We start from the raw sequence: 11347 nt of genomic DNA on the forward strand, positions 1-11347 counted from the left end.
TATAGTACAGAATCACTTGAGAATGTGGATAACAAAATTACTCAATGTAAGTAATGTCAGCATTCTTCATTGGTTATAGGATAAGTTAGTACAAGCCGTATGGTACTTTTTACTGTCTCTTCATGGCTGAGAAATTATATTTTGTTCAAAAGACAAAATTTCTGAAATCAAACTTTTAAACCACATCATACTGAAAGTCACTAATTTCTATTTTCTACTATCACATAAATATATCTGGAGATATTAATAAGGCAAAATACAAAATTTTCTGTCAAATTTAAGGATTACTTTAATTTTATCTATTAAAAGAACAAAGGTTAAAATATACATAACAACAGAATTGTAATTAACTCAGATATAAAACTGCAATGACTACCAAAAGTAGGAAATGGATTTTGTCTTTCTTCATTGGTTTAGCTTAGAAATACAGCCTTGTTTTCAATAGAGGAGATTTAAATTACTAATTTGCTGTCCATCATATTGTTCTCAACCATGCATGTGTTGCCAGCTCTACTAAAACTCAAGATGAATTGATGGAAATAATGCAAAATATAGAATCCAGTTGTTGAACACTAGGATGTATAACATGTAGACCTTTCATAATGTATTGTCATGAGAGAATATGATTTAAAACATGATGGAAACCAGGCGTGGTGGTGCGTGTGTGTAATCCCAGCACTCTAGGAATCTAAGGCGGGAGAACAGAAGTTTGAGCACAGCCTGTGCAATGTAGAGAATGGGAAGACTCTGACCCAAAATTTAAAAAATAATAATAAAATAAAATAGGACTGGGGATGTAGCTCAGTATAAATGTCCTGGGTTTGATCTTCAGTACCAAAAAATTTAAAATTAAAAAGTAAATAATTATGAAATGGTAAAAACTACAGACTTCCTTAAATTCTTTCAAGTGATTAAGTTGTTTCTACTGTGTGGGATGTGCAATGGGATACAAAGAAAATTACTGCATTTGCTGAATGCTATATACTGGCAATTTCATGAAGGCCTGAAATATGTAAGAATGTTTCAAAGTTCAAGTGAAGTGCAGAATGATATGTAGCAAAGTCAATTTATACCTCATTTCTGAGAGAAAAAAACAAAAGTCTAAATCACAGGCTATATCATGAAAAATCAGAAAGAAAATATTGTGAAGTTTAAAAAAAATAGTGAAACCCACAAGGAAAATTTTTTTTGAAGTCTAAATTAAAAGATTAAAATAATCATGAGGTTTTTAAAAAATAATTCTAAGGAAGTTTTCCAGCCACCTTATCTACACATATAAACAACAGTACAAAAGTAGATTGCCTGCATAACATGTCATAGTATTGTAAAAAAGCAAAATAAAAATACCCAAAAAGCAAAAACAAAAAGCAAAACAAAAAAAAAAAACCCACATGGGAGAGATACTAAACACTAAACCAACTGTTAGATCCATAATGATCACACACAAATGAGTTCATAAGCCACACCAAACACATCTGAAGAGATTTCTAGTGTAATTATGTGAAAGGGTGATATTTTTAAATAAGTACAAATACAAACATTTTCAGATCAACCTTAATGATAAACTAAAAGTAAACTATAAAAATATTTAAAACATTTATAAGAAAAATATTAAAGAACCTTAATTTATCAAAGTATTTTATAAATGAAAGTTTTTGTGTTCAAAAATGATTTCCATTCATTTGCAGTTAAGGTTTTAAGATACTAAAAAAAAATCTAGTCTTCAAAGTAACACTACTCAGAGACCAAATACAGTTATTAACTGTGGATTGTATGGTATTTTCTTCTTTCCTTTTATAATTACTACTTTACCTCACTAACTAAATATATCACCTATTGATAATACACTTTTTCATGTATTTATTGTCAATATATATCTCTTCTATTGTTAGAATAATGCCTCACTTTTTCAACTAAGTACAATTCAGCATATTTTTAGACTACCATTTGCATAGGTAATGATACAACAGGAGAGTTGTTAGAATTATTAGATGTTCCCTCTTATCAAAATTGGCTATTCAGGATCAAAATATGCTACCACTTTCTTTTTGTATTTTCATTTACTTTTTCAGTTTGGTTTCTTTTCTCTGTTCTCTTTTCAGCAATATTAAGCATGAAATTTAAAGGTAATACTTCATTGATGCCAATTAACACTACTGTTTTCAAGGGTAACATTAACATGCCTTTTTCAATTCTGTGACAGTCATTAAATGCTATGAGGAATAAAGTGAAAAGAGGATTAGGCATGGTGTGAGACTCAGGATGAAGAGACGTGTTTTTCATGCTGAGGCTAATATTGTAAATGCAGTCTTATTTTTGTTCTCACTTTTTAAAAATATGTCTATTGATTCATACATATAAGTTTAATATCCAATCATCTTACTAACTTTCATTAATGCTTTTAGCAGCTTTTACCTTGATTCTCTTGAATTTTCTGGGCATGCTATTATATCATCTACCAAAAGAAATTTACCTTTTGCTTTTTAATTCTTGTACCTCTGACTATATTTGGTGATACTGGCAGAAATCTCACAGACAACAAACATGTGCACAATGATAGTGTGGCCCTTTCAGCTTCTTCCCTTGTTTCCTGTACCTGAAGGAGGAGGAAAGATAATTATTATGTTTGCTCTTTCATACGCTTGCATCAGGTTCAAGAAGCTTCATCTTGAATAAGATAGCAGACACTGGCTAAATAATGTGCTTCCTGTGGGTGTGGTGCAGTAAAATTGCAGTATGCTGCTGCAATGATGATGGCCAAAGCAGATTTTCCCTGAATCTGGATTTTTAGTTACAGTGATTTGCCCTAGAGGAAAAATGCCTATGATAGCTCTTTAATATTCTGTCCTTTATCATTTTAATATTTTTTAAAACATGATTCATATTATCCTATTATTGTTAATTAACTTAACATATTGATGCATATATATATATATATATATATATTTCATGTGAAATAAAATAATCTTGGAGAAATTTTAGTTATAGTTTATTTTAAATTTAACAGAGTACTAAAACAGCTAGTTGCATTTATTTTTAAAGCTTTTAATTTTATTTTCAGGAACTTCAATATCTTGATGTCTTAAACAGAAAAGAAAATATTCCAAAGACTTAAAATTAATATTTTAAGTTAATAAGAAAAATATTAATATTTGCCAACATTACAATAATATTATTGTATACATATTATTAGCATATATGCAAAAATTATTTCCAAATTGACAAGTCTACACATTATAAATTGGGTTAACTTAATCACCTCCATATTTAATTCTAAGTTGTCCATATTTTAGGGGTAAAAAATATAGTTACTAAGAAAAAAATTAACTCTAGAAGTTAACACTTGGACAATAATTTATTGCAATTTTATTATTAGTTATTGAGATTTCAAACAGGATGAAGAGCTAAGAACTATAATTTCCACAGTAGATTTTAACTGTGATAGACACAGACCTACTATTTCCATTTTTTTTCTATCTGTAAACTTCAGGCAATTGCAAGCTTTCAGACAGATTAGTTTTACAGTCTATGTATTTTATATTAAATTAATCCTACATGTAATTTTTCTTTCATAACATGACTGGAGCCTACCTTTTTTTGAGCTCTCAAAAGATATTTAATGAGTTGAAGGTTATTTTACCACCTCTACTATTCCTCAGATCAGTTTACCTTCTCTGACACATCTCAATAGGGGTAACTGTTCAAACATTAAACCATGAACTGGAGAATCACAGGTATGAATGGAACCTACCTAATGTACCATGTTTCCTTGGTTCCTCAGAAATAACACCCTAAGAGGTGATGTTTTCTAAAAAAGGTACTGATGTGATTGAGATCCAAAATACCTCACCAAAAGGCCCATTGTATGGAAAGCTTGGTTACTAGATAATTGGTTTGGGGGAGTGATGGAACCATGATAGCTCTGATTTCGTCTAGTGGGTTAATCCATTAATGAGTTCCTTATTTGAATGGTCTGTTAGGAGGTGAGCCCCTTTAAATAGAAGTAGAGCACTTGAAGAGTATATCTAGTTCTCTGCCAGCCTTCTTTGCATTTTTGCCTTCTCCCCTTCCTGAGTGCCATGCATTGAGTAGCTTTGTTTCATCAGACCCTTTCCACTCTATGTTCTGCCTCACCACAAGTACATACTATTGGAGCTGCCCAACAATTGACCAAAACCACTGACATCATGAATGAAAATAAATCCTTCTTCTCTTTAAGTTATTATCTTCAGGTATTTTGATACTGTAACCAAAAGCTGAGTAACAGCAGAATTCAGGGTAAGTAGATAAGCCCAGCAAGTATAAGAAACTAAGAGGTGATTCATGGGTTTAAGTGTATGTACAATTTCATTAAATTGTAAACATTAAGTATATGTATACACATACATAGAGTATTGTATATCAATAAAACTATTGAATAAAAAAGAAAGGGAGCCAGTTGGACACTAAACATTTATTATTGAGAATACTCATCAATACCTAATTCAGAAATAAAAAGAAGCAATATTGAAAACATCAGATATTTTTCCAGGTTACACATACTTAATGAATAGTTCAGAACATTTCCTTAACTTTGATAAACTTTTTGCATCATTAAATTTTTCATGTCCTTATCTGTACATGAATGTTATTCTTTTTTTGAATACTTAGATTTAATTTTTTACTCTAATAAATATGAAAAATGTGTTAGAGTAAGGCTTGTTTTTTTTTAAAAAAAAATTTTGACCACTATTCAGTGCTCATGAAATGATACTCATAGAATTTTTAATTGTTCTAAGAATAAGATAATTTTTAATTGGGGATAAAAGTCATTCTTGCCTTCTTATCCTTTCAATGCTCACTGGTGATATCTTCTGGATAATGATTAAATAATTAAAGAATTTTTAGACTAGGAATTGTTTTTAAAATACTGACCTGGGAGAACATGTTTTTGATTGATCACATATTGTCTATATGCTTCATTTTTAGGAAGGCTACAGATTGCGTTAAAGCTGTCTCCATAAAGACTGCAGGATCTATGACACTAATCAAACTGCCTAAAAATGTGTCAAACATTCTGACCCTTAACTTGCTTACTGTGAGTCTTCATAGGACATGACAACTACTAACTGAGAATAAGGACAACAGTAGCTCAAATAACTTTCATTTGAAACTTCCCTTAATTCACAGATAAATACTTTGCATTTCTAAAGTCATACTTCTCTTTTTTTCTTTCTTAAATGCTTTTATTGATACATTTTAGGTATACAATACATTTACATTTATCATTGGGTGTTTGTACCTGTACATGATGTATCTTGGTTCTTATTTTTTCCCCATTACCTGTGTGCCCTTCACCCCCTCCACCCTTCCCTATTTACATAGACATCATTTCCATTTTTTTCTTTTCTCATAATTTTTCTTTTCCCTTCTTTCTTGTCTGAAGTCATACTTTTCATCCATCATTTTCAAACAAACCACTGAGAGCTGCAAAAATAATGCAATTTCCTCATGAACAGGAAATATTTAGTGATGTGAGACAGGTACAATGAAGTAAGCATGAATTCCCATGACAAATTCTGAGCAAATATTGCACTTATGTTGCAAACACAGAAACAAGATGTATTAGTATGAATTTTCCAGGGAAGCAGAACCAAGAGTGAATATGCATGTGTGTGAATGTATGTATATACAAGTATGTGTGTGGGTGTGTATATAGACACTGACATTTCTAGGATCAGCCATCACCAAGCTAGAGACACAGAAGAACCAATGGTACTGTTTCTGCACAAGTTTGAGTCTAAAGGTAGATGAACAGGGATACAACAGCATGAAGATAAGTAGAGTGAACTGTCTTTTACATTTTTGTTTTTGTTTTTGTTATTGTTGTAGTTGTTATTGTTCTGTTGAGGCCTGTGATGAATTGGATGGGGTCAGCCCTAAGGGTAACTTGCCTTACTCAGTCTTAAGATTCAAATGTTAATCTCATCCAGAAACAGTCTCACAAATAAACTCAAAACAATGCTCAACCAAATGCACAGCACTTTATGGCTCTGTCAAGTTGACATATAAGCTTAACCATCACAAGTTCTTACAGACAGCAGACAGTTGTAAGCTTTGTATCACCAATCATTGCTCTCTATTTCAGAGATCATATGGATAATTATATAAATCTCTATTACAACTATCTTCACTTATTGATGGGTAATCACCCATTTTTAACATTCCAATTCTTATAATTCGAAAACTAAGCAAAAGAGAGCAATCTGGTCAGTTTTTTCCCATTACAGTGTAGCTACTTCTATTATTCCACAAAGGAAGCTCTGTGATCTCTAGATTGAGAATTCCCTTCATAAAATTCAAGTAGAGTTTCACTTATGATTGCTCTGTTTGTGAGGTCCTTTGTTTGTAGAATTAGTAATTAAAACTTAAGACTTCCATACAAATAGGATCATTTAAGTTCCAAGGAGAAATCCCTCAGACAAGGCTGTCAAAAAGGCAAAGTCTATGTTGGCAGCACTGGTAACCCTTTCTCTTGGAATAGAGCCATAGAGACAATATTGAATTTTTAAAGTCAAAAATTAGGCTTCAAATAATAACTCTTTCAATTTTCAGCTTCCTCATATAATCCAGCCTCTTTGAACTGCATTTTCCCCTTTTTATAGTACTCTAGCAGGGTTATTGTGCAATTAAACGAGACCGTATGTGTGAAATGCCAAGTTCTTAGAGTCTAATTCTCAGATCAAACCAGGTTGAATGGTGATGAAATATGATGTTTCTGTAGAACAGTACTGCACTGACTAAGGTAAGAAGATGTACATCTTTTCCTTCTCTAGCTTGTCCTGTTCCTATCAGAATCATTCTCTCTAATAATTATCTTATTTTAATTTTCTAATTTAATTTTTCTAGATGCCAGGAAGGGTGACACACCTCTGTGATGGTACGAACTAAAAAGTCATTTGTTAAGGAAAGGAAAAAAAAATGTGTTTTGAATGAACCATTTACAGTCAACTCTTGAAATACTTTTGTTTATCTTCAAATTTGTAATAAATTATTTGCTTTTGCAGTGATAAGAATAAGCTAAACCAGGAAGGCATTGAAGATACCTGCAATTCAAGAGACATGGCACTGTTGCCACCACAGCATCTTGTTAGAAACAGAGAAGCCCAGACCCCACTCCAGATTTCTGAGTGAGAATCTGTGTTTTAATAAACTCCTTCAGGTGATTATCATTCTTATTATAGCTTGAGAAACACTACTGTAGAATATCTTTATGATAATGAAGGTAATAACATAAAGGTTTTCCTATCTTAATTCAATGGGGCATTGCTCACTTTTAATATTTATCATTAGGGCCGGGGATTTAGATCAGTGGTTCCGTGGCCTGCCTCGCAAACCCAAGGACCCAAGTTCAATCCCCAGTACCAGGGAAAAAAAAATTATCATTAGGAATTCAACAGAAAACACAAGATTCAGTCTTCTGAGGTGGTCATAATTGCAAAGTAAATTTAAGGGGAAACCTGAACTAATGACATATGTCAGATCAGAGGCCTTCTTAGATAATACTGGTGACATTTCCTCTTTCTCATCTGCCTTAATTTTACATTGTCTTTAACTGTTACTCAGTGTTCCTGCTTTGTGTTATTTTTACAGTGATGTCCATATCAGATTGGAATAGATATATTTATGATTTATTTTACTTTTATTTCTATGATTATTACTTTGATAACACAATTCTTTTCAATATAATACCATATCAGTAAACAGAACTGCAAATATTTAAAAATTAGGAATATATTTGCATACTTAGAAAGACATGGAGATCCTTACCTCCTATGTGAATAAACTTCATTTTCTGCCTCAAATAGAAGTGGGCACCGAGCTAAATTTTACTTTGATGGTCAAGTACAAATATTACTCCAGAAAGTTTCCTTTGTTTTATTTAAACATCCTTTTGTTTTTGTTTCCAGACCTAATTTAACTAAAATAATTTGTCTGAGTGGTGAGAAGAGGTTAAATGAAGCTCACTATATGAATCTAATTAGTTTATGTTACTGGACAGTGGTTTCAGGACTAATTTTTTTCTCCAGAAATATTTTAAATTGAAGAGTAGTAAATCAATAAATTAAAATAATAGCCAGGAAATTTATTACATACACAGTTTTAAAAGTAAATAAAGATGACTAAAGTGCTTTGAATAAATTATTACATAACTATTATTATTTATTCAGAATCTTGTTTCCTAGTCTTTTATCAATAAATTTTTATTATTATGTAGAATACTTTAAATATCTTAAATAACAAAATAGGAGCATAAAAGGTGTATTAGTTACTTTTCTCATTGCTGAGACAAAATACCCAACACCTAGAGTTAAAGGAGAAAAGGTTTATTTTGGTCCACAGTTTGAAAAGGTTTCAGTCCATTATCAGCTGGTTCCAAGGCAAGGTGGCATGGCAGAGGGGCATCACAGAGGAGAAACAGTTCATGGCAGGCAGAAGGCAGCAAAAGTAGCAAGCACCAAGTGAGAATCAGGGACCCTCCTTATGCCACTTATATTCTATCAAGGCCACATACACTTAGGGTGCTTAGCAGTCACACTCAGGGTGCGCCTTGCCATTATCTATATCCAGAACTATACCAAACCAATCCGTGGGCTAATTTATAATCACACATCCTTGATGCCAGCATCACACACTCTATATCCAGCACCACTGAAAAATCCCACCTATGACCTCATGGGGCTTTGGAGGAACATCAGACACAAGCCATGAAAAAGGGCACAACAGGCTGTCAGCTTCTGTATTATTTAGTTGCTCATTTTAAATTGATACAGTCTTAGAAAGTTTATCAAAATATGTTTTTTTCTTTTCCACAAGCAACATACTTATATTAAAACATGCTCTTTTTCATTCCATAGCAGCTTTCATGGGTAGCTTTCCCAATTGAGAAATTCAAAGAAAGTTTTGAGAATGGCTTGATTACTGCATGTATCATTTTAGTTCATTATACCTAAAGGATGTTGAGTTATCAGAATTATCTATATTAGAGTATAGCTTAGTGGCAAGGAGAGCACAATACATTCATTTTAATGAAACTAAGTTTTTCTTTCAAGGAAATAACTTTATGTACATAACTACAGAAGAACAAAGTTTCATGTTTCAAATTGTACTTAATAGGAAATCTGATGATTTCTCTCCTAGTTACTGTACATCTTGTCTTTTTTTCCTAGGCAGTGGTTGGCTGGCTATATATATATATATATATATATATAGAGAGAGAGAGAGAGAGAGAGAGAGAGAGGGAGAGAGAGAGAGAGAGAGAAATGTGTAGCATGTCTGGTACTTTCAATTTTTTCTGCACATTTGAAAATTACATCATTTTCATTACTTTTAATATGGTCATTGTTATATAATTGGTTCAAATAAACACCCACAAACACAAAGTGAATCTGTGCAGTTTAAATAAAAGTGATCCAGCTATCCTTTTTAGTTATCTTCCCTAAAACTTCCCTAAAAAGCTTAAGCCATCATACTTCAGCAATAAATTCATATCAGTATTTATCAATATATGCATATCAGTATTTATAGATGCACAATTTGTAATAGCTAAATCCTAGAAGCAGCCTGTGTATATTAATCAACAGACAATTAGACAAAGAAAATGTGGTATCTATATTTAATGGAATATTATTCAGCCAAAAAAATAACAAATTTTACACATCTGTTGGAAAATGGATGAAATTGGAAAATATGTTGAGTGAAATAAACCAGATACACAAGCATAAATACTTTATTCTATCACATTTTAGTGGGGAAAAGAACAAATAAAAAGAATGATAAAGAATAGATGGAAGAGGACATGGGATGGATTTCTTATAATAGGGAAATGGCCCAAGGACACAAAGCCAAGGAGTGAAGAACAGAAGGGGAAATAAGTAAGATAATGATATGCCATGATCAGGAACTTAATAACCTCAATTAATGTAAACATTATAGGGTATAATATGAGCTATGATTAATAATATCAACAGGAATTTAAAAAGGGATAGGGGAACTGAAGGAGAAAGAATAAAGGGGGAAGAAAGGAAAAGGGGATAAAAACAAAGAAACAAGCTGTACTATGTACATGTAAACACTCCCCAAGATAATTGTAAAACTCATGAACTACAAACATATACTAATAAAATAAAATTTAAAAAGTGAAAGTTTCAAAACAGACAATTTAAAATGTGTTTACATAGCAAATTTTACATGTTTTTACTCATACATATTTAGAAATAAAAATATTTAGGTTTGAAACAATAGCAAATCATATTATTGGTAATTTAACACAAAGTCAAGCAAATAGACTTTTTACCTTTTATCATGTGCCACTATTTATTCTATCTGGTATTCTTTTTTTAGTGAGCTATTTTAGTTCTCATTATTTTCCCAGAGGGTGACATTTTAAAATAGTTACATAGTAATATTTTTTTTTTAATTTTTTGGTTCTGAGGATCGAACTCAGGACCTTGCGCTTGTGAGCCTGGTGGCAGAACAACTAAGTTAAATCCCTGGCCCTACAGTAATATTCTTTATTGTTCTTATTTTTCTTTACTCTCTAATTCTATCTGTGGTAATTATTTTGCTGCCTAGTATATGTGTGTGTGTGTGTGTGTATATCCCTTCCCTGTTAGAAAATTATCCCATAATTTTTAGAATTTAATTTTACTGTATTTTACTATTATGGCACTCAGCAGGGATTCTCTAGAATATTTATATGGCTTAATGAAAGCATTTTTTATCAACCTACCATCTGCTAGCTTGTCAATTTCATCTTACCTATGCACAATGAAGTTCTAAAGGGCTTGTAAAGTTATTTCAATAAAAGATTCAATTTTGCCCCAGGATACTTCTGTTTCCCCCTATTTTGAACTTATCTGTAGAATTCAGTCATAGCATTCTTTTGTAGGATCATGCAAATAATATAACACATACATGAATATAACATATACATAACATATGATTTAACACATGAGAATATGGGTATAGCACACTAAATATATTCCACTATCCCTTATGTGGTCTGGAATTGTAGAAGTTTTGTATAGATTTTTCTATAAATCTTACAATAGATCAACTCTATATGTTTTTGTTAGTTGCATTATATAAATTTGATTGGCCTTTCCACTATATTAAAAATGTATATTGAGACAATTTTTTAATATGCTGAACATATCTGTTAACAAATATTTTATAATTGTGAGTATTTTAGTTTTAAATATGTGTGACTATTGGCAAAGACATTTAATATAATTTACTAGCCTTTGCTAAAATTAGATACTAAAGTTAATTATTATCAGAATAATTAGGAAATTACCAAAATAAA

General features: G+C 31.5%; 1 long non-coding RNA gene across 1 annotated transcript in view; it reads left to right on the plus strand.

The window, feature by feature from the left end:
• Positions 1-7557, plus strand: part of LOC110349256 (uncharacterized) — a 39754-nt gene extending 32197 nt beyond the window's left edge. Inside the window, exon 5 of the long non-coding RNA XR_002395085.2 lies at positions 7047-7557. This is a non-coding gene — a long non-coding RNA (uncharacterized LOC110349256). The remainder of the gene's footprint in view (positions 1-7046) is intronic.
• The last annotated feature ends 3790 nt before the right edge of the window (positions 7558-11347 follow it).

The sequence above is a fragment of the Heterocephalus glaber genome, unplaced genomic scaffold (assembly GCF_053883595.1).
Source record: "Heterocephalus glaber isolate CG9 unplaced genomic scaffold, H.glaber_assembly_v1.0 deba00001577, whole genome shotgun sequence".
Lineage (NCBI taxonomy): Eukaryota > Metazoa > Chordata > Mammalia > Rodentia > Bathyergidae > Heterocephalus > Heterocephalus glaber.